Source organism: Dermacentor albipictus, unplaced genomic scaffold, assembly GCF_038994185.2.
Source record: "Dermacentor albipictus isolate Rhodes 1998 colony unplaced genomic scaffold, USDA_Dalb.pri_finalv2 scaffold_23, whole genome shotgun sequence".
Taxonomy (NCBI): Eukaryota; Metazoa; Arthropoda; class Arachnida; order Ixodida; family Ixodidae; genus Dermacentor; species Dermacentor albipictus.
Genome location: NW_027225577.1, coordinates 2023622 through 2050058, shown reverse-complemented (window position 1 = coordinate 2050058; position 26437 = coordinate 2023622). Strand labels below are relative to the sequence as shown.

Here is a 26437-nt window from a genome sequence, read left to right as displayed (position 1 = left end):
TGGTCCAGCTTTTCGGCGTGCGCAGCGGTGACTGGAAGATGCGGGCCGTGGTTTCTGCGCACAAATCGAAATCAAAATCTTCAGTGTGCGTCGGCCCGCACGTGCGTAATAAGCGGGAGATTGCAGAAAACAAGAAAACGCGGTCCGATCGCTCCTCGCAGTAAAATGAACGTTATCCGTCCGCACTGTCGCCACGTAGCGTATATGTAGCTCAGATGCAGTCAACACGCGTTGTTAATGCGCCGTTATCTCCTAAATTTATATCTGAGAAGTTCTGAGCACTCTTTTGAAGAAAGCTGCTGAACGCTAGTGGTTCTGAAGGCCAGGCGTATCGAAAAGCCCATTTTCCTTGTTTGAGATTGACTCTTGCGCGGTATAGGACTACATGTAGATTGAGTCGACAAGGAACAGCTGGACCTGTCTGTATACGACTGGCGAGTCCGCAAAGCATGATGAAGCAGCGCTCGCCTTTGGAGGGTCGTAAACAACAACATCCTAGACGGATTGATCCCTTCTTTCTCGTATCGCTAGTAAAGCACTGAGAGATGTAGGCGCGCTTGCGGCAGAGCACTGAAGTTACGGGATCGGCGCAGTGCGAAATGCTGCTCCGAGTGGGTCGATTGAAATGTTCGTGACGCCAAGAAGGAGCACATGCGTGCATGTGCCGCTCCGCGTGAATTTCGCGGACGATGCCAGGGGATGATGCCTGCAGCCTTATTGGAATGTGCGAGTGCGCTATAGGTGAGATTCGCGCGCTGCACGGTGGATTACGGTCTTCTAAAACAAGCGTACCTCGGTCACGATGCGTGTGCGCGTGTGTGTGCGTGCGTGTGTGCTTGTGCGTGTGCGCGTGTTTAACAACAGCAGCCAAACGGGATAATTACCAAACGGTCGAAGGCATGCTCAAAGTCGTAACGTTGGCGCAACTTAGATATCAGAAAAAGAGAAAGAAAGACGGAAATTAGTGTATGCGTCTCTCTCAGTGACAGCTTTTCGTGGCATCCCGCCATGTATATACGCCGCCGAGCTCGTAACCGTATAGTAACCTGTAATGAATAGCCCCAACTTGTAAAGGTAAGCGCGAGTAACGATTACAGACAACCACGACTGCTTATAATCGATATCATGCCCGAAGCGCCAGACGCTCACGTGCTATACCAAATTTACACCTATGCGCCGTACCATATTCAGCTTTATGAGACACGTCTCACGCTCGACGCACCTCTCGATCAAAAGAAGCCTTTTCCGCCATGCACGCATTTGCTTGTCAGGAGTTTGCGAGCTGACGCTTCTGCTAGCGCATGCGCTTTGTTTGCTCATCTCACGGACGTCACCTGTGAGTGTTCTGTTACCGGTCACCCGCGTAGCGCGCCGGCCTGTCCTTTCATTCACAGTTCGGTGCATGCCTGTCAGGTCTTCATCGCTCGCCGTGCATGCTGTTCTTGGATAGCGGCCATATACTTCGTATTCTGCCGCTCCGCGTTTCTTTCTATTTCTTTATTGAAGCCAAGCTATAAGCGTATCGGTGATTCATTTGCTGTTCGACCGCGGCCATTATGTGGTTTTTTTTTAATCACTTATGCCACCCTTTTTCTCGGTCGCACCGAGTATCAGTATAGGGCACATGAACCATTTTGCGAGAAGCTCGTAGGCATTGTTGCATCTTAAGAGCCACCCAGTAGTAACAGCGATCGACACGATGCAAATGAGGGGGGGGGCTCTGAAACTATCTGAAACTGAAATCTGGAACTGAAATATGAAATGAAACTCTGAAACTGAAACTATCGGCCCATATGTCTCGGGCTGCTGCGTTGTCGTGGTCTTGATTTCCATCTTTCCTTTTTCTTTCCGTTCTTAAATAGTGTTTGCAACCCTTTTCATTATGGCCCGATCGCACACAGCTGTTTGACTTTGTCAATTGCCGCCTCTGACTCAAGCGAGCGCGCGAAATTTCCTGACGCGACAGCCGTTCCCCCAAAAGAAGTTGTCACCAAGACAACTATCTCCGAGAGCGCTCGTCGCTCGCCAATCCAAACGTGAAGTAAGAGCTTCGCTTCGCTTATAATTTCGGCGGATTAATGCGTGCTCTGCCAAAAGTCAACCGGCCGCATCATGTCCTTGGCAATGTTTGAAGGTCCCTCGAATGCTTACGTCGTTCCTTACGTCATGATGAATCTATGAGGGAAGACCAATGCCTACGTCGACGTGACCTGGATTTAACTGAGGAGCGATGCAACGACAGTGAGTATTTATTACGTATGATTTTTTTTTCTGCTAGCAGTGCCATTTGCAGGGGATGAATTACGCGCTCGATCAGTTGCTCGGCCCGAGTTCCTGGGTAGGATTTCTGTCGACGGTGGCCGCTTTAAAATTTAAAATTATATTGTGGGATTTTACGTGCCGAAACGATCTGATTATGAGGCATGCCGTAGTGAGGGACTCCAGAACTTTCGATCAACTGGGGTTCCTTAATGTGCACCTAAATCTAAGTACACGGGTGGTTTCGCATTTCGGCCCCATCGAAATCGGCCGCATTTCAATGGGGTTGAAATGTACAAGAACTTCCGCTCTCGCGTACAATAAAAACGCGAACGAGTTAAGGCCAGCTAGAATGCGTTCTTTTACTTTCTCCTTTCGACAATACGTGTAATGTCGGCATGATTTCGGCTTGTACGCGTAGTGTAACTCCTGTGGCATTTTTTTTCGAACTTTGGAGACCGAGAGTGCGCTCTCGAGTTATAACTTGCGAAATGTTTTGCATTGTCGTTTTCTTTTTTTGTTCGCGTTTGATTAGTCCCCAACGGTGCATGTACTCAGCACTGAGCGCATTGTTAAGAACCGCAGTTTGTCGAAATCAATTCAGAGCTCTCCATTGCGGCGTCCTTCGTAGCCCCTGCTTTACTTTATGACATTGCATTAGGAATCGACCAATCAATCAATTATACGGAAGTGAATGAGGGAGTTCCATTCACCTTGCCTGGCGTTACGGACCAGCGCCTTTCAGAGCCTACTGCCAAGCCTAGCGTGGATGCCAAGCCTGGATGCCTGGTCTTTGTGGCATCGTTGGCAATGACCTCGCTGACGGTGCCGCTTGGCATGGTGCCCAGATAGTGCGAATACCTTAATCAAGAGCGGACGCTGCAAGAAAACTGAGATGACCCAATAGAAACGTCAAAACATCTTAAATGTAAAACAAAGACCTTATAGTGCCAGTGACAGCAAAGTAAATGAACACCATATATATATATATATATATATATATATATATATATATATATATATATATATATATATATATATATATATATATATATATATATATATATATATATATATATATATATATATATATATATATATATATACCAGAAAAAAAGCAGTTCTGGGTCCGGGTAAATATTCACAGTGAGGTAGACGCGCGTATGAAGCGGTTTATTGACGTTTCGGCCGGGGTCCGGCCTTCATCAGGCCGGACACCGGCCGAGGCCGGACCCCGGCCTGAAGGCCGGACCCCGGCCGAAACGTCAATAAACCGCTTCATACGCGCGTCTACTTCACTGTGTATATATATATATATATATATATATATATATATATATATATATATATATATATATATATATATATATATATATATATATATATATATATATATATATATATATATATGCTTGCCGGCATCGTATGCTTCAGCATGAACTCTTGATCCCTGCGTAGGATCTGCAATATACATACGCCCGAAGCCCTAATTACTGTGGTTAGTGAAAAAGAAAAAAAAAGTATTGAAACGACGACACAGTGTGGAGACAGGATGCATTGTGGTTATGCCACGTGTGCCCCTGGTGCCGGCAAATCAGCCAAGGCTGTTGTGCCTGACGTTGCCCCGGAGCAAAGGATGCTTCGCCGGCAGACATGCGGCTATCACGGGTGCTGATCACGCCTCATCGTTCACTCAAGGCATCTCAATCAGCGTTACCGAGTCTTACGGACAGCGAGTGACGTTCCATATCTTCGTCTTTTCGAGCGCCCAGAAATGACAGTTTGCTTCAAGTCAACAACGTCGCCCCTCCTGACCGTCACGAGAGGCCACTGATCGATGACAGGGTCATTGACAGTTGAGATGACAGTTGAGAACTCCCGGGGAAAGCGACGACGGCAAGTTCCCAGTTTGCCACGTGGTTTCCTCGTAAAGTGCAACGTTGGAGACACATGGTGCTTTGGGGAACGGGAGGTGGTGAACGATTCGGCGTTTGTGATTGTCCAGTGAATTCCTTCGAGGAGGGAAACAGGGAAATAAACGACATAAAAAGCGGATCCGGATGGCTTTGAAGGAGGCGCTCGGGCATGCAAATACTCTAGCATGTAGAATTATTTGGTAAAACTTGATCATGTACATTTGAATATAAACCTTCTGCTGTTTTCTTAAACGTGGCTCGGGACCTTTCTTTCTCCCGGCACCTGGCATGCCATCACCCATGGCACCTTCGTGGCCGCACGGACCCGAGACTTCACAATAAGGCTCAGTACTGCTGCCACTATGTTTTGGGCCATAGTTCGGCCACCTGTTCGGACTGCGTTCCCAAGTGCGTGGTGGCTGGACAAGGGGCCAATGAGTCTAGACAGTGGCCATCAGCCAACAAGCCCAGACGGAGCTGTCACCTCTGTAGGGCCGCCTACCGTCTGCAGTAAAACCAACCTCGGAGGTGCACGGGGACTGCTCGAGCGACGACCATGGAACGGGAGAGCCGGACGTGTATGCTAGTCTGGGACAACCGCTAGGCAGCCCTGACCTGCGACGCGGTGTACGCGTCTTCTCCCCTGTCTGCGCCACCGATGCCGTCCTGCCATCAGCAGCAGAGTCCTAGTAAAGTCACCGCGTCGTGAGAGAGTGGGCCCTTTTTTTGCTTTTGGCACGTATAGGCCGTGCTTTCCCGTTATTTATCAGCCATGTGCATATAAACGGAAACATATCATATTGATAGAGGCTGAGTTCGCGTATTTTTTCGTTTATCGGATACCTTTTTTTTTCTTTTTGCTAGAAATAAACTTGTCTTGTTTTCCAACGACTTTTTTTCGTTGCTGTGTCTCTTCCTCGACGCACCGCGCGCCGGCAAGCGCGACGAATGTCCGCTAGGCACCATCACAATTATTGCGATATTTAAAGCAGTTACTCTCAGTTAGTGCGTTTTACTGCAAACCTGAACTGCGGCCCGCTGAAACGTTAATGGCTTTCCTGCGCGATACGGGCCTCTGTGAGACTCTGTGAACAGCTCTCGGGTTAGTGCATTTTGCACGCGCGAATGTGTTGGCGCGTGTGTGCGCTTCATTTTTATCGTCCTTCCTTTCTTTCATTCCTCACCATCTTACGTGGAGTAGCGAGGCAGGAGGTCTTTCGCTATACATATATTAACGTCTCCATCTATTATTAAATTCCTCTCTCGCTCTGTCTCCCTCCCTTTACTGCTAGCGGATGTTGGCGTTTTCCTTACGCGGAGGGAGAAAAAGTGAGAAACGGTTCAAAAAGGGAGAAGCATAGAGTTAAAAATTTCGGTGCTACAGTATGGCTGTATACACGCGTAAGTCTACTGTTGTTCATTACAGGGTAGCAAGCGGCTTCTTGATTGCGAAAATAAGTTTTACGCGGGAAATGCGAGCGTTTCGGGCTCCATAGGAAGAGAGAAGGATGGAGAGAAGCCTATTTCGGGTCTGCTCTACATTTGAATATAGCCAACCATGACATCCGTGCAGTTGGAGCCGAGCGCGCAAATTAAGGACATTGCAATTACATGTAATGATAAAAACGAAAGAATAATTATATGCTATAGCAAACTTCCTGGTTTTTCAGTGAGCTAACGTCATTCTCTGCACGGAGCCTGTTATCATGGTCGCTCGTCTTTCGGGATGCAGTACTTGGCAAACGCGCAACCACTAGCTGACGTCAGTTTTACAATGCAAGCCTCCAAGCATTTCCTTTTTTTTTTTTGCTTTCAGTTTGCAGCAGCCCCGTCGCTTCGAAGCGTTATATGCGAACGTTCTGCTTAGAATCATCGCACAAAGACGTAAAAAAAAAAGAAGTACGGGCGCTGTGATAGAAACACTGCCGCATTTTCTGCATCACAGACTGCTCAATCTACATGCTTTAGAGGTTCAATTTCAATGAGCGCTGTTCACTACCGTCACGCGCAAACCATGCGGTACTGCGGTGTTGTTAGTGGGACCGTTCGGCCTAATTGCGGTGACCGTTTGTAACAAATCCAGAAAGAATAAGGTCGTATGCATGAGGTATCGGCCAAGTTCACTAATTTCGGCAAGAGCCCATCAAGGAATTCTTGACTAGAGCACACACAATGGCACACCTTGGAAACACACTGCAGGCAAACTCATTTATTTTAAAACACTTGCTGACACTGAGGGCTAAATCAAAAACACTTTTAGAGCAAAACACAGTGTATTAAACGAACAGTAGTGCCAACCAATGAGGGAAGGAAGTCCCACAGTGACGCTGTCTGCCACCTATGCACACGTGACGTGACGTGTTAAATTTGACCGGGTTCCATCACGCGAGCCGGGCTTAGTCAACCTCGGCGCCCCCGCGTAACTTAGCTTCGCTTCTAAAGATGCACGATTTCACCTTCACTCCGCGGTCACTCTTCCCTCTACAATTTCACTTTTCGTTCGCTTGCAGACGGACATTGAATTAGGCTTAATTGCGATCGGCGTTCGACGCAAAATGTCCGCAGACACGTTCGCAAGAATACCTCTCAAGAGACCAGCCGTTCTCAGGGTGTATAAATTCTCAGTCATCGTATGTTTTGCTTTGTATATTTTCACCAGCAGCAACAGGAGGAGGAGGAGGAGGAGGAGGAGGAGGAAGAGGAGGAGGAGGAAGGTAAGAGACAAGGCAGTGATGTTGACCAGAAATTCCTCTGGTTGGCTACCTTACTCAGTGGGACCGGAAAGAGAGAGTGCGTACATCACAAACAGCCCTATACAGCGTCACAGTGTCGCACGACAGAGTATAGTGCTTGAAAACGCTGTCCCTGTCGCTGCGTTTTCTATAAACCTCAAAATACGTTGGTACACCGTTTACATCCATTTAACAACACCGCACCCTATACGACGCTCCTTTTGCTTTAAGCCGTGTTGCGCGTACCCTAAATGAAAAGGCCGCGTGCTGTTGAGGCTGTTAATGGTGTCGCTTACTTCCTTGATTACGCTTCGCGAAACGAGCAACAACATCATTGTTGGCTGAGGTGCAAATTAAGCAACACTAGTAGGTGGTGCTCTCTTGCTTTCATGCCGTGCGTCAGGCGTCAAAAGCGAACGGCTCTCCCATTGGCTGCCTCGAAAGCCTCAAAAGCAACTCGCCGTCTTGCACACACAAAAAAAGAAAGAAACAGTGCGGAGTTTTGTATTCACAGACTGCAACCAAAGGGTTCATGTAAAGCGCTGCGATCGCAAATTTTAATGACATTATTTGCTTCTTGGTAAGGGAGTTATGTTTTTCTTTTTTTTTCCCCCTCGGGTTGGGCGTGCATTTGAGCAAGCTCCCGGTGAATGCTCCCAGGAAAGAGCGTATACGTGCCACGTTCTTCCCCGTAAGGTCCGCTGTCGTGCGCCGCGGCATTGCTTGTGACGTCAATGGTATTAAAATGAGCGGTCTATATTCTATCCGGCCCTTTTATTTCTCGTGGTTCTTTTCTTATTCATACGCCAGGACGCCTAGCAAAACCAACAGCTTAAGAGGATTCGCCATAACGGCAGGGGCTACTGGAAAACGTTGCCTATAGAGAAATAGATAAAAATAGAACTTGTCCGAAGCCCCACTGGTTGGGCTTAGGTTTCTCCCATTCTCAAATTGAGCAGTCGTTCACTCTTTCTATTTTCTCACTCCCTCTCTTTCTCTCTTCGTTGCAGAAATACGGGTGGCAAATAATTGCAGCAAGATTTGTGTATTTATGACTCACGAGGGTGTTATCTTTAGCCGCTGACAAAAGGGGGGCCCACAGATCTATTATATTCAAGATACATCGACTCCTATTTCTCGAAAACGTTTATGAAGAACAATAATAGTTCCAATGTTCTGCAAGAGATTGTATACGCACGCACACGTGGAAACAAGTTGGTGGTGGCAGCGCGGATGAGTGTTTTATATTCCGCCACCAACATACCTCATACATACATACACCAGTTTGACAGCGCCGATAACAACAACGATCGCTGTCGTCAGTATAACAGAAATCACGGGCAGGGGAATGCAATTGAACTCATAGCCAATTCGCCAAATCGCACCGGTACCTGGACTTGGGGCGACGATGATTGGACGAAACGGTGCGTCTGTGCCCCGGTGCGATTTGCCGAATTCGCCTTCCACTTTCGAGCGTTCACTTACTTTCTCAGTAAAAAGAAAAAAATACTAAACTGTGTACATAAGTACAATTTGTTAAGAAACCTTCGTAACAGCCTCCAGCATTCGTTTGACCCCTCGCAGTGCATTGTGGGACAATTTAAAATTGTGGGAAATTTAAAAAGGATGTAGAAGGAAAGAACGCGACAAGCAGTGATAGTCGCCTGAATTCCTACCGGACGGAAGGGCGAGCCGTCGACACCGCGGGTTTAATGAAACCGCATACCTGTGTAAAGAGATCAGTGTTTGGATTGCGTATAGCGCCGGAGGCATTGATCGAGAATATACTTCGCTAAAACTCGAAGTTGTACCGGTCAACACTTAGGGCTGAGCTCACGCTTGCTCCCCTCTACTGCGCGCGGTCACTGTACGCGGCGTAGTCACTGGGGCCTCGCTCGTGCGTTCACGCGGTGTGGCCTCGGTAGCCCGCGAAAATCTCTCAGTGCCGACGGCCAGGTTTACTCCATGTCGAGCTTACCGCTCTTCTATTTGATGCGCCCGACGCTACCATTCTGAAGTGACTTTCCGGCCGGCTTCTTGTGCGCGTAGTTCGTATACTACGCGACGGAGCCTTTGCCAAAAGGGCGTTTTTTTCTCGCTTTGGACGTTTCGTATTCGGCGCGGCGACCCCACAAAGTCTTCGTTTTCTCTTCTTATGTATTTAATTTTAGATGCTCTTAAGAGGGCGGGCATCTGATCGCTGACGTACGGACGTCAACAACGTGATAGTTTTGTGTTTTGAGTGCAGGACAGGACCCCGTAACAGCAATCAACAGTTAATAAATTAATTACTTATCAGTTCAGTCTTAATCTCGTTGCACGTAGATTCCACCAAGTAAGTGTAACTTATTTGAAGAAAAGAAACACTTCTATTTACTAAGGGATGCTTATGTGGAACGAATGTCCTTGAGCCTCAGCTTTTCCTTCGCTGATGCTTCTTGCCACTACTATAATTATATGCAGGCTCCGCTAAGTAAGTGGTACGTATGTGCAAAAATGAACCACTTTCTATATGGAACCTGTGTGGTACGAAATAAAATGTGTATGGCAAGAATGTACCACACTTATGTGGTACGAGATAAACAGAGTACGTTAAGAATGTACCACTTGCTTTATGGAACCCATGTCGCACGAGATTAAAAGTTTATGACGCCTAGAATCTTGACGACGGATAGTCTGCCTTAGACCTTGCCTCCTGCGTGCGCGGTGATATAAAGTGGTAAATGTTTTGCGGCGAAGAGTAATTAGATGATGTCTATTTCTTTTAAACTCGGGAACACCACTATGCGCACGCTACCAGCCTCACCGTTCTAAATATGTCTACCTTATCCGGGAATCGAACCTCTGTCCGCCGCGCGGAAGAAACCATGGTGCCAGGGCCCGATGAAAGAAGTGCAACTATACGGAGGACGCTAATTACTGATCAATGTGTGCGCACTGTAAGCATATTAGAAATGAAATTACCTTTACGTATAATGTTCAGCACCTGCAAGAACGCGACCAATTCTATGATACATCTACATAGTTTTGAACAATCTCCGAGGAAGCTGACTTCCGTATCCGTTGTTCTGGAGCGAACGTGGGCTAAAGTCGGCGTTATCGAAGTGACAATGGGTTATCTCTTTTTCTTCCCGTAAGAAGTGCTCGCGTTCATATGGAATATTTCCATGGAATAAACCGCAGTTCCTTTTCCTATCATTTCTTAAGCTGTACTTGCTTGTTCGCTCATCAATAGACATTTGGAATTCCAAAAGATTCACAGTGCGAAGGGCGGAGACGACGTCCGATATGAATACATGCTCACTGCGGTCTGAGTCATGCGATATGTAAATTACCCCCTCCGCATTTCTACAGAGATACTTATATCGAAGAGCGCGTGTAAGGCTACTCTTTGTTGAGTGTGAGATAGCCCGTCAACACGATGAGATACGTTAAGGGATGGGCTGGGGGAGGGAAGGGAGAGCCTTACTTTCGTTTGCTGATCTAGAATTTATCTCAATGAAGTGCACTTGAAGAAGGCTCTCTTTCTTTTTTGGCTTTGTCTTGTTACTATTATTTATTTCTAACCCCGATGAGTACACACTGAAGGCTCAATGGCCTAATATAGAGTTTCCCAAGGCTTTTATTGAGTTGAACCGATAAAAAAGCAGCAGCGGAAGGATAAATACGTTATGCCATCAATGCAGATGCTCACTCAATCAAACAATTAGGTGTTAATTAATTAATTGATTAATTATTAATGAGCTAGTTATTACCGCTTGAACATATAGAGAGCTTTGCATTTAAGCTTCTCAGGCATACAGAGTTCAGTGATATGACATTATTTACATTTTTGCGACAGTCAAAGTACTATGTGACAGCTAAAACAGAAATAAGTACGCAGACATCCGCCGAGCAAACACTTCAAGGGGTAGGACATTCTGCTGCCCAAACAAGACCGCAGGTTATAGCCCCGGGTACAGCGGCTTCACTGTAGCAGAGAGGGCGAGAAAAAAAAAAGAAACGACGCGAATGCGGGGGACAAGCCACCACAAAAAATCCCATTAAACTCATATTTTCTGTCGTCCAAAACTGACGCAACCGGATTGACTGTTTATTTTCCTCAACTGGCACACGCATCGTCGTGTAAACCCGAAACGCCATGGACTCTAGGTATGCAGGCGATCCAAACAACACAGCTATGGTTGAGATCGACTGCTTAGTTCTTCTAACTGCGCACGCATGGCCATACAAAACCGAACGCTCGTTGAAAAAGTAAATGTGAGCGGTCGCATTGCCAACAGGACCTCTAAACATTTCTTGGAAGCTCTGGCATTGTCCAGTTTACGTGATAAAGCTCTGTGAGCACAAGCACGAATCAGTTAAGATTATACGATCCATCTACGTACCCCGCAACCCTTGGGGAAGAGGAAAGGACTGCGGCGGAGGCGATGGAGAAGACGGAGGAGGCGAGGACGACGAAGAAGCGATAAAAGACGACAGGGACAGACTGGTGACGTACCACGACATACTGACACACTACACGAAACAAAGAGAAGCATACCCACAACCCCACAAACAACTCGACAGGTCTCAAGAAACAGATTGGAGAAGATTGCAAACCAGAACGTTCCGAAACCCAGTACACTTAAACAGAATAAATTCAACACAATATCCAGACGCAAGCTGCAAGCTCTGCAAACACGAACACGCAGACATGGCACACATCTTGTGGAAGTGCACACAGATCGGTTCAGTATACGTAGAGGACAAGATAGAACCGGACCTTCTCGAGGAGCGATGGCTAAGCGCTCTGACTAGCTCAGAACTACACGACCAATTATGGGCTGTCCAGCGGGCCCGGGCAGCGGTGGAAAGGCTATGCCTCACCGCACACAATGCCCGGGTGGCCTGAGCCCGGGCTGGCAACCTCGCAGGTCCTTTTTCCATTAAAATTTTTTCCGTCCGTCCGTCCACATGCTCACCACAAGCCGCTGGAAATCTATTCCACTTCTGACTAAGCGAAGTCAGAAATGCAGCCATGTTGGTGTGCCATCTTCCTTTGCGCCTCCAATCAGCTCGCTGGAGCAGATAGGCGCGAGCTTTGAACTTGCATTACTACGAGTCGCCGGAAGTGTGGGCTGCTGACGCGCCTCAGAACAAAGCCTACGAAACTTCTGTAACAGCTTTAGTGAAACAGACGCGCTGCTGTGCTTTTCCGTGGCACGTTGAAGAAGACGACGAGGACCCGCGCCGTGATTACTTGAGTGTGTATGCTGCTGGCTTGGCACTCACACTCATCTTCAAGCACAGCTTCCAAGCTTACACACCACACTCCAAAGTCTGCTCGTCTCGCAAACAGGATGTGCTGCAAGAAAGGCACGCGCCAAAGAAACTTTCTCACTTTTCAGAGGCCTAGAGCAGCAGCGAGAGCTCCAGGAGCGTGGTTGCTATAGTAACGTTGACGGTTTGGGTACCAGTCCCAGTGCTCCTTTGCGAAAAACAGCACGTGACTTCCGCCACGCTTTCTCCAACAGTACATGCCAGCCTGGACCTTTCCTACGCTTTCCTTCCTCCATGGGGTTTACAGTTCGTAGCCTAGCTGTGGCTTTCACGGACGCTTTCTACACCACACAGACGCTACACAAATCAGAACGCTGCTCTATACAATGTTGTCACTGTGGTGCGTGATGTGACCTCGCAGTAGCGTAAAATCGTACGAGTGAGCCGCATAATGAGGTATTTCGCGCAAAACTGAAAGAGCGAAATGACTGAATACGCATTCTTTCACTTGAGAGGAGTATGTACTACTGCCCCGCGTTACGTAATTAGCGACGCAACGGCGAACTATGCGGCCAAAAAAAACAGCCGAGGCATATACAGTAGAGCACTCTGCGACTTCCTCCACACGCGACCTGTTTGATAATCCGCTAGACGTATACCAGAGGCACACTGTGCGTCAGACGTTGCGCAGACGCGACTTTTCTTATTCGGCCGGGCTGTGTACGCAAGCAGTGTAATTGGCCGGCGAAAACATGCGACTGTTGTCGCAGTTGTTCGCGTGGGTGCACGTATAGCTCGTATTACGGGTTCAGAGTTTCGTGCTTTATGATTTTTCTAGAGAGAAATGCAAGGCTAAAATCATTAAACCGCCTTGGTCCAATAGAAATACTTGTTCATGGACTTCTTCTATATATATATATATATATATATATATATATATATATATATATGTGTGTGTGTGTGTGTGTGTGTGTATGTATGTATGTATGTATGTTTGTATGTATCTGAATTTGTTAAAGAAACACTACATCGTTTCTTCCTCTCCCGTGGTTCGAGGGGGTTCATTTGTGCTCATCCCTGATTTGATGCGCAGAACTAATTAATTGTTTCTGGTGATTTATAACGAATTAACAAATTCCGGCACTTTCATATATATATATATATATATATATATATATATATATATATATATATATATATATATATATATATATACATATATATATATATATATATATATATATAAAGTAGATGTATTTTTCAGGCAATGAGCCTTTAGCCTCCTGGCTGAAATTGTGATGAACTTGTATGGTGGAAAGTGAAAACTCAATAATCCCAAACCCGCCGTGGTTGCTCAGTGGCTATGGTGTTGGGCTGCTGAGCACGAGGTCGCGGGATCGAATCCCGGCCACGGCGGCCGCATTTTGATGGGGGCGAAATGCGAAAACATCCGTGTGCTTAGATTTAGGTGCACGTTAAAGAACCCCAGGTGGTCAAAATTTCCGGAGTCCTCCACTACGGCGTGCCTCATAATCATAAAGTGGTTTTGGCACGTGAAACCCCAAATATTATTATTATTATCAATAAACACAATTCGAGAACGAAGGTCACAAGAAGTAAAGTCCTATTGACGTGCGAAATTGTTTTACCTTTATGGTGCTCTAAAACCAGTTGAGTGTAGTAGCAATTTAGGTTTCAAACGAGGTTCATAATTTTCCACATAGCACATGTGCGACGATAAATTAGTTTCGAGCAGGTCTTAACACTGGAAGATGCAACAACATCAGAAGCTAATGGAACCAATTTTAATGCAGTTCAATGTACCGCTCATCGTTCCTGCACAAGGCGCAACCGTCATAATGGAAGCTCAAGCAGTCACTGTAGCGTCACAATTTCATCTGGCAACCTTATTACAATATCGTTTGTCTTGTGTTCCGTTCGGTTATAAAAGGAAGAGGAGAAGGAAGCATGAATATACGGAAAGACAGGGAGGTTAGCCAATTCTCAGACCGGCTGGCTACCCTGTGCTGGAGAAAGGGGTAAGGGGAATAAAGGTAAAAGAAAAGGAATGTTACAAAAATGGAAAGAAGAGCAAAAACAAACCTACAACAAGCCACATAACTGCTCTTGCATGAGAAACACAGTGGACGCTTTCACATTTACACGGATGGTTTAGTTGGCTACGTCTTCTGTCAGGACTATATATAGCAGATGAGCCGCTTCTGTGTCGCTTGTGGCTTGGCGTGGCCTTCACGAATGCGTATCACTTCGGATCGGTATGGCCAACAGCCCCACTTCTCCACTTCTCTACTCTTGTGTCCTGTCTGCACGCCTCACTTCTATTTTGCATAATGAATCCTTGCCAACTAGCTCAGCTTTCTGTCGTTCTAAAATAACTGTAGGTGCAAGGAAACAATCGTCCACCTTCTCTGTCAGCGTCCCCGCTTCAGTGTGCCCAGGAAAGAACTTTCAAGAGCGCTAGATAGTCTTGACAAACACCCTTTGGCGGAGGAAATGGTCCTGGGACGCTGGCCGAGACCATCCTCAGCACAGAAGGCTTTGAAACCGTTGTCGTGCTGCTTGCGGAGTAGTGGTCTTAGAGACAGACTTTAAGCAGTGCCGTATTCTCCTTTCCTTTATTTCCGGTTATGAATGGGTTGTTGTGAAGAGATGGGAGTAGTATATACTCCAGCTGCATCATTGCTCTTTATAATGCAGTAAAAAAAAAAAGTATGGTTAACACATAAAATACAAAGAAGTGATAATAAAGATAAGGCTGCGGCGAGGCAATATCTAAGTGCTGTACACTTGTTTACAAATGCGGTATGCACTCCTCGGTCCTTAACATTGCATAAAGCGTCCTCCATGTACTAATAAGGATGGAATATGCAAAACATTCAGGGTGCTTATAAGCAAAGGCTCTTACGTTGGCAGCTCTTACGTTTTCGCGAGAGAAAATACCAGTAAATCCTGATGCTGCCCGTATTATTAGCAAAGGCCGCCGGCCAATTGAAAAAAAAAAAACAATCACTTACGAACAAAATGTGTAAACACTCAGGCCCCACCATGCCTTCTCCTTCTAGGTAGCGTCCGACTTCAAACTCTTTTCCTTATTTTGAGGACATTGACTCGCTCGAGAAGCTAGCGTGTCTAATTCAATTTTACATATAAATGCCGAGTTTGCCTTTTTCAAGCTTCCTTTTTGTTTCGCGTTTTGCCTTACCCTAGCTCTCTCTTTATCCCTCAGGGTCTTTCGATTCCTCATCCCATTGTCCGTGCTGAGTGGAACGTATGCATCTATACGGAAGCCGGCAGAAATATCAACATTTCGTTTAAGGTTTTCATCTCTCTACCTCTCCAAGAAAAAAAACATGGTTGTTAAAAATAATAGAAATAACTTGCTGAGAAGGCAACAGCAATCCGGGAAGGAACCGCCTACGTCAGCATAAGGCTAAACTAATTAAAGTGCGCGCCTCAAGCAGTGAACTCGGATCATAAATGATTTCAGGCAGAGAGAAAAGGTTTTGGAAAACTACTAAACTGCGGTTCCTTGCTCTGTTTTTTGTTTACTTCTTTAACTAAGGAAATTGAAGATAGCACAAGTGCTCCTTTCTCTAAAACACAAAGGCGAGGGGGAAATGCGTATAAGCGGAACGCTTAAGCGCACTCAAAGCTGCTTCGCAGCTTCGAGTATCATTTCTCCTTAATTTGACAACTGGCGGAAAATGCGTGGTCTGTTGATTGGCTTAATAACAGAAATGGCGCAGAAGGACACGATCAGTCTGCATCTATTAAAATAACAAATATTTGAAGCTGGTGTACGCTGTCATAATCTTGCGGGCGAGCCTTAAAACATGTTAAGGGACGCTTCCTTTTATTCCAGGAAAACAAGGACGCCGTCGAGAGGCCGACGGGAACGCCTTCGTGTTCGGCCTACAGGTTCTTCGAAAGGACTGCGAATTGAGCGAGTTAAATGGCATACACTCGCGCCATCCTGAAAATGAATGCCGTTCGCCTCTCCAAATTTGCAATCGCTTCCTGCATTCGTTTGTGCGCGAGCTGGTCACTATAGAAACGTTCTTCAAGCCACGTGATGGCACCCTTTAAGATACTTGACGCTTCGAAGTTCCGGATACCGGTGGTTCACTGTCCATTTTTGAAGCTTTTCTGTGCCGCGAGAGCTGCTCAGGAACCTCGTCGAAAATCGAACAGTATGCACTGTCAGTCCTGAAGTGAGTGAAGAAGCGTAAATAATTTCTATTCCAAAAAAGCCAATCTTGTTTGGGGTGTATGTCGCCTGTCAATATATTAACGAACTCGCCCCTGATTTAATTGTCACTGTTCGCCAAATATCGAAGTCATGCTCACTGTAACCTATCTGCTTCTAACAAGGAAATTCGCATCATTGACAGGCGTATGAGGGCTACATCGCCTCGTTCGTGTATTCAGACGTTTACATTTGCAGACGTTGTACTTAGCACATTCTTACTTCTATACAGTAGAGAACGGCTATAACGCAAAGGTGTTAACCACGCTTTGAGGGTCGAACCTTCTCGAATTCACCTGATTCTCGCCATAGTGTTCGTGTGTGCCCCCGAGCTTCTTTATAAGCAGTGGATAAGCAGGGGGATTGGATTGTGAGGCCGGGAGTGCTACTTCGTACTACTCCGTGACCCCCAATATGGGTATTAAAGCACGGTTAGGAGTCGCCAAAACTTGCTTCGCAGTGCTAAAGATGTTATTACGAAAAAAAAAGAAAAACAAGCCAAAAGGCTCTCGATAGTTTCAGCAGTTCTAGAGAACGGAGGGTTAGGGTGGGCTCAGTGGCCAGTATTTGGGCGGAAAATGACGTCAACTTTGAATTGACGCATACGTATACGTCCGGGCCACTCGTACCACGGTCACATTCATCTGCATTAACACGAGGCACAGTACACAGCCGCACGACCTCAGTACGCGGTGAAGGAAAGAAACGCAACCCGTAAACGATGCAGATGAAGACGGCTGACACCGCGGACGTGCCGTGTAATATTCTCCACACGCGTCCGAATCGCACCTCGTGGTGCTTGTTGAGGGGAACGCATGCGCAGCGACTTCGCATTTGTCACACGTGTCGCCTGTCGCTTTACCGGATGCGACGCTTCTTCGCGAAGCAAAACAAAGGAAGTGCGGTCTTCCTCGTAAGGGTGTTTGCACCCGCACGCGACGGCACCTGCATTCGTTGAACGTAACGATATGACACAGCTGTCGCTATGTGGCCCTGGATGGATTCGTGATGCAGCGAGGCTGTCCTCGACCTTGCGGACCTCGCGACGTGGCAACTGCAGGCAGTCCGAGTGATACGACTTCTGCGAGCTGATGAATTTCGCGATGGCGATGCACGCAAAAGCTTATTTGCGGCTTGTTGAATTGAATTGAGTTTATTTGCCTTCAATGTTGCGGGAGACCAGGAAAAAGAAATCTGATCTGGCCACCTCACACACGTACACGTCGGCATAACGGTAGTTGCAACAAGACGAGGAAAAATATATATATACAATGCGTTGTGGGCATGGTATGCTACACTACATAGGTATGCCGCGTGTCAGAAACTTGTGCAAACAACATTTCCGATAAACAGCAAATCAAATAAACAATCAGCGAGATTTCGGACAAACGTGAAAGAGCTTATGGTAAAGTCGTTATTCCCAGCAACACTCTCCGTAATCTTTTGAATGAAGTTTGTGAGATGGGAAAGGGTTGTTCTCTATCAATTACATCTAGAAATGTGGGCTACTTTCAAGTCGGCGTCCGTTCTAGAACATCCCCTTCCGCTCCCTTACAATTCTATCATGTAGCTGCACTCGGCATTTCCAGATTTCCTTTTTTTTTCATATCCTGTGAGTGATTTTTCTTTCTTTTTTTTTTCCACCCTCAGAAAAATGTGTACGGGGAAGTGCCCAAAATGATAGGTACAGTCCACATTATAACGGAGACTGCCCTTCGTAGCTCCTCGTAAACAATACTCTCCTTGTAGGGTAGCTAACCGCACTGCTTGAATGGCGCAAGACCACTCAACGCGACTGGTCTCCACACCATTCATGAAAAAGGTTTGGGTCAACTGACTCCCGCAAGTGCCGTCGCATGAAGCCCTCTCCATGCCATCTGGTGCACTACGAATCAACGCGATGTATGGACGCGAAATGCGACTATAAGATGCCGAAAGGCAAGGCTGTACCATGCCACGTTAAAATCGCATTCCTCTAGACGTCGCCAATACGAACTGCTATACTTGTTCAAGCTGCAACAGGCGCGTTCACCGCTGCGCATTGTGAGCGATGTAATACTTGCGTCGTGTTTTACGCGTCTGCACGCGCTTTACGGCCTGAATGACCTATTATGAAAACTGCAGGATCCTTTCAACTTACCTGGCAGCTCCTTTGAACGCTCACTGAAGGGGCTCTTGTTCGTCTTTCTGCGGGATAGTAGCCTCGACCAGGCAGTCTGGTTACTTCCCCCTCCACCACTGTGCGGTAGCAAACCAGGCGCAACCTCATTGACCTCGCTGTCTTTTCTATAATTTCTCTCTCTCTATCTCTCTCTAGTTACTTTTTACGGTGCCTGCACGCTTATGTTGTGTATATGCGTACATATTCGAATGAGATATAAATGCTCTCTAAGTGATCCTGGAGTAGCATAGCGCGCTACTCAGATGGATGGGATAGAAAATGAGATGACGCACAGTTCGCAGCAGATATATGCAAAGTACACAACACTCAGAAGTGTCTCATTGAAACCACCGTCTCCAAGGGCACACAAAAATGGAGTCCTTGCACGAGATGCGCAGGCCGTGCTGCTATTTCATGGGATAAGGACGTGTCTTGGCTCAAGAGAAAACAGCCTTTTGGCTTTTGACTGAGGACATTAAGGCCGTTCTTTGTGGCGTAAGAAGCCTGAAAGCGAATATTAAGTGGGCTTTGTCGTCCCGCGCTTTGCACGCAGGGCACAGTGGTGGCCTTAAACCGTTTTATTTTAAATAGATGGTGGTGGTGATAAACTTTATTGAAAGTGGCTGAGGGATCGGGCTCGAGTAGGGCCCTGGAATATGTTATGGTTGTCATAATTCGAAGTATTGGGTGCAGACGTGCCCAATCGGGCCTTTTAAGGCCACATGGCATACGAAACTCTCACATTATGATCGTAAGTGCAAATAGGTCCGCATGCATTGCTTTTCCGAATTAGGCAAGACAGCACGATGCGCGCCCCGCAAGACACGACACAATAGCTGATCCATCACTCCAGATCAAAGCTATTGGCAGAAGTCGTTTCACGTATCAGCCTTGCTGTTATAAGTAGCTTGCTAAGCGTATGGCCAGGCAAACATCTTAAACACGCACTAAAAGATGGTTCTCTCTCCGTGTGGGAAAGCCCTCGTGCGTCAAAAGAAGATTCGCTTGCTTTTTGGCAACGGTACTTGAACAAGGTTTACATTTGGTAACCTTTTCGACCGCCGTTGCCAGATGTGCTCAGATCAGTAAGGATGGTTTGGCTCACGACAGATGTATCCTGACGCTCGTACGCGCGAAACAAACAACTTATAACCAGTGGTTAACTAAACTATACGGTGGCTGATGATCATTATGTGTGCTCACCGCTCCGCCGATCGGCGTGGGTATTTCCTGCACGCAGACAGCGCGCAACTACTTCACGGCCGGCAGCTCGCGCATAAAGGGGACGCCCATTTCGATGACCTTTCGCACGCCTCGCCTGCGCAGTAGTATGGGCGCCGGCCTTGATTGGGGGGCCGTCTCTTTCCACGTATTGGAAACGCTCCAGCGATGAGCCGTGGTCGTCTTTCCTTTCGCACAGGGTGCGTAAGTCCGAGCGGTGCACACAGGCCTGTCTGGAGTCTCACACCCGTCATTTTCGCTACTCCCTAGCCTTTGGGAACCGCGTCGCAATAAAAAGCGTAACAAGCGCTTTTTTGACGTTGAATCGCGAACCGTGGAGAACGTTTGCGAAACGTGGCCTTGCAAGTCCGGCATTCTTTGAAACTGGCTGCGCGACGCCGAACAGATACTGATGTCTCTCGCAAAGGCTTGTTTTCTTCCGATTGCTTACCCATAGAGGGTCGTAAAGCGCAAACAGGATGTGACCTACGCCTTTCAGTATTGCGAGTGATTTTCAAGTTGTGAGAGTAGGAGCATGGAGGAGAAAATCAGTAGAGTAGGCAGCTAGGGATGTTAACCATAAATGCGTCTGGTTGGCTACCCTATTGTGGGGGACGGGAAAGAGGGAATAGAAAGACAAGATAGAGAGAGTAAACTATCATGAGCGGATGGCCATTGTCTTCTCGGTGTCACTGTTGCGAGAGTATTAGGCAATCACTGTTTGCACATTAACGATTTTATTTATTTTTTTCTGTCTCAAAAAAAAAAAGGCTTTTTCTCACCTCACTTTCTGTAGCATGCCAGACTCCTTAATCTGCTTGCGAACGCGCCTTATTTCGAATCTCTGCGTCGACACAGCCAATATGATGATCGACAGCGTGAAATCTCGTCTGAAGTTCACACAGCACATCAGTGGCGGTTTTTGGACGCTCTTGAAATAAAATTTCATGACCAGGTGCCTTCGGCGCATACTGTAAGGGGGTTGGTGCGAGATGTGTTTCCCCAAGCAGCCAACCTCACCGCACAGTTCACACACCCAGAAAGCCACACCAGCTCTTCTACAAAGGCGACGGACTTGCGTGCCCGACTGCTGACACGTTGCGCCTTGACTATAGTGCGTGTTACTGTTCTAAACTCCTGTCTTCCTTCTTTCTCTTTTCCCCTTAGTTTCCCTTAAATTTACTGCAGTTACCAGGCGCTCAACGTCGATAAATGGCAGCAAATGTGTCGGCCAAGATGAAGCACAAGTGTTGAAGCTCGAGTGAATGCGAATAGCCATTCCTTGAATACTCAAACAAGTTTTCTTTCCGGTTATCTCGCTATACACCTATCTCACCAAAATGTGGACAGATCCCAAAGGTACTGCAGTCTAAAAAACATGGGCCGTTCGCATGGGTATGGGAAACAGGGTATGTGCCGCTCTTCAATGAACCTCTTTGATGCCAACTTGGGTCACTGCGTATATATGCCACTGATTACGCGCGGGCTTCCCGGCGCCACTGCCAGAAAGTGCAGCGTGTCAAGCGGGAAGTGCAAAAGAGGAGCCCGTTTTCAGTGCGCGCCACATGAATGACGCATTTCGGCTATTCGCACACTTGGGTAGTCAACGTAGATGAGTTCTGGCCCACTGTTTTTTTTTTTCTTTTGTCCATCACTTGCTCAAAGCAGTTGATGCCCTTTCCTGGTTCGCTCTCTCAGCCATGTGAAGACTTAGAAGTAGGGTAGCTTGAAGAGTTGACTGTGCTGACACTGCGTATACAAAATGGTTCAAAACGTGTTACGCTTCTGCGCTTGCGCAATACCTCCGTTATTGCTTGATAACGCTTGGTCCAGCAGTTTCGCATAGCGTACCGAAGTTGTAGCGCCGGCGGCACTGCGCGTTCACTGAAATTAAATTGGGTATGGTTAAAGCTCTCTGCCAAAAAACGCTGTCTTAACAACAGAAGCAAGCGTACTCTTTCGCATGCATGCACATACATGCAATACTTTAGGGCCTTACAGTGACCCGCGTTTTTATTCTATCAACTCAAATAATTATATTTTGCGCTTACAGCCTGTTTCTTGGCTCAGAATTTGCGACAATATGCACATTTTGGTCAACATTGTCCCCTTCTAAAAGGGACATCTATGTTTGGCTGGTTGGTCCGGAAAAAAAAGAAAACACCACCGTCACACGTGCGCTTAATTGGCCATCGGGGATGCGAGCTGCTCCTGAGGCGAGGTCTAGTTTCGTCATCGGTCGGGAAGTCAGTCACCCTCTTGGAACGAAGCGGACCAATAAACTAATCTTGTTTCCAGAGTTGGGCACAAAACGAAGCATCGTTAAACAGAAAGACTTGTAAGTTTATTAGAGCAAAAAAGGCAGGTCACAGTAAACGTATACACATGTTCTGCCGAGTTCGCGCCAGCCTCGTGTATCGCTTTCAGCGATCGCGGTGACCACTGCCTCCGTGTTCTCGCTTACGGTTCATCACTGCGCATTTTCCGGTCCATGCACGGCCACAATGTCCGCGGGCGCACTACACGCGCATTACCGGTCAGAGACCCTCCGTGGATCACGCTCGCGTGTTGTGACCTACAACGCACTTGCGCGGGGCTGAACGCCGGCCGCTGCGGGTTGGGCCTGCGTTTCCGGAAGCACACGTTGTGCGAACCCTCGCGCTCGCGTTTGTAAACACGGCGACTCGGTGCCTGAAACAGTGTGTCTATGTCAAGTGGCGCCTGGGGCGTCGCGAGTACTACGTCGTACTCCGTCGTTTCGGCTCGCGCGAGCCCTCGCAGGGTCGCCGGCACGCGGGTGGCGCGGCGTGGCTGGTCCCATGCATGCGGGCGCTTGCCGGCGCTGACCCACAAGCGCGAAGTCGGTCGAGCGAGCGCGGTCTTTCAACCTCCTTTTTAGAGGCGACCACTGCGGCCGCGGAGCCCCCCCCCCCCAGCCGTTGGGTGAGCCATGAACGCGTTCGCCGGCGAGACTTTCCTGTTGGTTTCCCGTGCAACGGCGACGGAGGCACGCGCCCCGAAAACATGGAAGTGAGCCATGCGTCGACCGCGTGCCTTCACTGCCACGGATGGAACATCAATCGTCTGTTTCTTAACAAATGTTTCTTTTTTTTTCTTTTTGCAAGGGGCGATAGCAATGATCGGAGCCTTGCAGAGCTGAACGATTTCTTTTACTGTCCTACATGATTTCCGTGTGGAAAGCGACCTGATTGGTACATATTGATTCTCGCTTACGGCTTTTGTTCTGAACGCGGTTGACAATGTCTTCTACAAGTTTACATGAACACCGACTTTGTATAGTGCGCGAGTATACTCCAGTGTTGAGAGCTAAGTGTGGCGATCTTATGTGCAGCTTTCCTGCGCGCGTGCATGCGCGAAGCCTCTCAAGTTGACTGCATTTATTAGTTTCCGTTAGGGTATACACAGGGGTATTATGATTAAGTGTTTGTGGTACGCGTGCCACATACTAGCTTTTCATCATTCTTTTTTGTTCTTTAATGTTTTAGAGCAGGGGTGAGGAGGCACCTTTGGTTTCTTAATTATGTCTTGGGACAGCTTGCGGTTACGTATATCCAGTTTTTTCAGTTAATGAACAATAACGACAACGTCCAGGAGGAGTTTCCAACGTAGATAACTGCGCAGTCACCTATACATAGACAACAGACATAGCTATATGAATAACGTGTGGGCAGAATAAGCATGAATGACTACTTTTGCCACGCGAGGAGCACATATATGTAAACGATAAGCATACAGCACTAATTACGGGCGATATTGGCGGCGAAGAGTTACGGAGTCGCCATCTGTCGGAAGCGCCTCACTGGCGTAGTATGAGGGATCACGTGGCGCGCTCCTCATAGGTTTTGCTGTCAGCGCTCACTGAAAACCCCACGCGCGAGCTCTCCCGGACATTTCTCTAAGTGCTTTAGAAACGAGAGAAGTTTTTTACTGTCTAAATAATAATCTTGGGCAAACTGAAAGCACACAATCGTTTACAGACGCTATCTCTTTACCGAATAAGTACAGTGAACGCCACTGCGCGCGGTCGCCGCGATGAAGTTTCCCGAACCGGCTTCTTGCGTGAAAGGTAGGTAAACGCTGAGAGCAAACTATGCGAAATATGTTCTTATAGTGTTTGTATAACTAAATGGAGTGTAATAGAACGAAGCCTCAATGCAGCGATCGCGCAGATTCGCAGCGACCGCGAGTGCGCGTCTGCATGCTTGCGCGCGCACTGTTTCGCTTTCTCCGCGCACGCGTTTTCGCACCGTGCCATGAGCTTTAGGCCGCAGAATATGAGCATTTGACAGTATACAAGCAACCATTGTTGCGTGGGCGCTATCAGAGCTGTTCAAAAATAATTTCATTGTAGAGACTGCGACGCCTACGGGGACTGTGATGTGCCGTCGCGACGACTCAATTTTTGTTTTTTCTTCTAAATTCTTTGACATTTCAATACTATTTCTCAAGTTGCGTCGCACTGCATGTTTATCGGTGCTCTCAGCGTGCAATTTCCCGCTGCTTCTTATTTGTAATCCAGTGTATTAATTCATAACACAAACATGACCATATGCCATGATATTTAAAAATGTGCTTCTTACCGCTGCCTTTCCACTCCACTGAACTTGCCAGTATCTATAGCATCGACAAGTTCATACACCAAACCGTCATGACATTAGTCGGGCAGCGGACTCGGGCGAGCGTCTCAGTGCGCGTTTTCAGAACATCGCAGACCGGGCGCCGTAGCAGAAATCTTCCTCGCGTCTGTACTTGCTGCATACCCGAGTTGCAGCCGATGACTGTTTGCCGGTTTTATGTTTCGCGAGCCAAGCTTCACGCAGCTTCTTGTCCTGCGGCTACGTGTGAATAAGGCTGACACCGGCCTCCGTTACGTGCGTCCGGCCCTGCGGCACCGAGCAGTAGCCTACCATGTTGCGCGCCTTCAAAGGCAGCCACTACCTATTGTAGTGCTTTCAAGCGTTATAAAAGAGACACTTGAATCGGGAAAATTTCGCCACTAAATTAGGACCGCAGCGTTCGAGGGAATTTAAACTCGTTTTCAGCTCCCTTCGGCGCGCCCGAAGCAGCCGACGCGGCCGCTATGTCCACGTGATCCCTCCTAGCACGTCACGCCGACGGTGGCGCCAGCTTTTCCAGTGGTGGAGCTCGAGGCCAATAAGCTAACGTTAGCGTGAGCTAAGCATAACGGACGAAGGATCATGTTGTGCGCATTGCAGAGTGCGCCCCTGGTGGAAATGGCTGAGCGCACGAGACACAAGTGTCTCATAACGATGTTGCCAAACCCGTGTAAGGCTTGTCGTTTCAGCCGTACAGTAGTTTGCCAATCTAGACGCATACTAGCCGAGAATTCCGAGTCTGTTTGAGACCTTTATAATTCGCGCGCCCAATGCGGGAGCTCCATTAATATTTCCTTGCAGCCTTATTAAACCCAACTTGCCTTTAACGTAACCTAACTACCCGTCGTGGTTGCTTAGTGGCTATGGTGTTCGGCGGCTAAGCATGAAGTCGCGGGATCGAATCCCGGCCATGGCGGCCGCACTTCGATGAGGGCAAAATGCGAAAGCGCCCGTGTACTTAGATATAGGTGCACGTTAAAGAACTCCAGGTGGTCCAAATTTTCGGAGTCTCCCACTACGGCGTGCCTCATAATCAGATCTCGCTTTTGGCACGTAAAACCCTATATTTTAACGTAACTTGACCTTACTTTGCACTAACCTTACTCGCCATGCTAACACGTGCTAAAAAAAGATTACGAGCTTCACCAAATCGAGAATTGCCATTCCTTAGATGGCGCCGCATTGTCGTGCATCCAGTCATTACCTGCAGGGGCGCACTCCGTATAATGCGCATAGCGTCATTTCATAGATAGAATAACGTTTATGTACCGGTACCTGGACTAATGAAAACACCAATTGTGTTTACGCGTATGATGTTTCCCTGTCGTAATTGTATTCTGCGTATACATAGTTTTTCTGTTGTACGACTCTTTCTCTCTTTCTCCGTTTTGCCGATTGTCCTTACGATTAAATATCAATTACTGCAGCTTCGTCCTCGCTTCTGTCATCGGATCCCGCCCATTGCCCATCTGATGTTACGCTTGAAACTATGCACTAACTCGGCAGCTATCGACGCAGCTATCCCCAACACACACGGGGAAAGTGTCTTCGGTTCCTTGTGCATTCGTGCATGGGCTAGTAGAAAGCATGTGCTTAGACGTCTGAACGGTCGCCATTTGACGCACTCTATAACTTCGTGTGACGACTTCTATTCGCATGACCGTGTGCACGGCAGCAGCGCAGTATTAAGCCTAGCGCTCTTGTTGTCGTCTGACAACTGCAGTGGCACTGTTGCACACACACACATACACACACACACACACACACACACACACGCACACACACACACGCACACACATACATACATACATACATACATACATACATACATACATACATACATACATACATACATACATACATACATACATACATACATACATACATACATACATACATACATACATACATACATACATACATACATACATACATACATACATACATACATACATACATACATACATACATACATACATACA

The 26437-nt window shown here is 47.3% G+C and overlaps 1 long non-coding RNA gene across 1 annotated transcript in view; it reads left to right on the top strand.

Moving 5' to 3' along the window:
• The first annotated feature begins 1840 nt into the window (after positions 1-1840).
• LOC135898844 (uncharacterized) overlaps positions 1841-26437 on the top strand; it is a 40744-nt gene continuing 16147 nt past the window's right edge. The window contains exon 1 of the long non-coding RNA XR_010563422.2: positions 1841-2241. This is a non-coding gene — a long non-coding RNA (uncharacterized lncRNA). The remainder of the gene's footprint in view (positions 2242-26437) is intronic.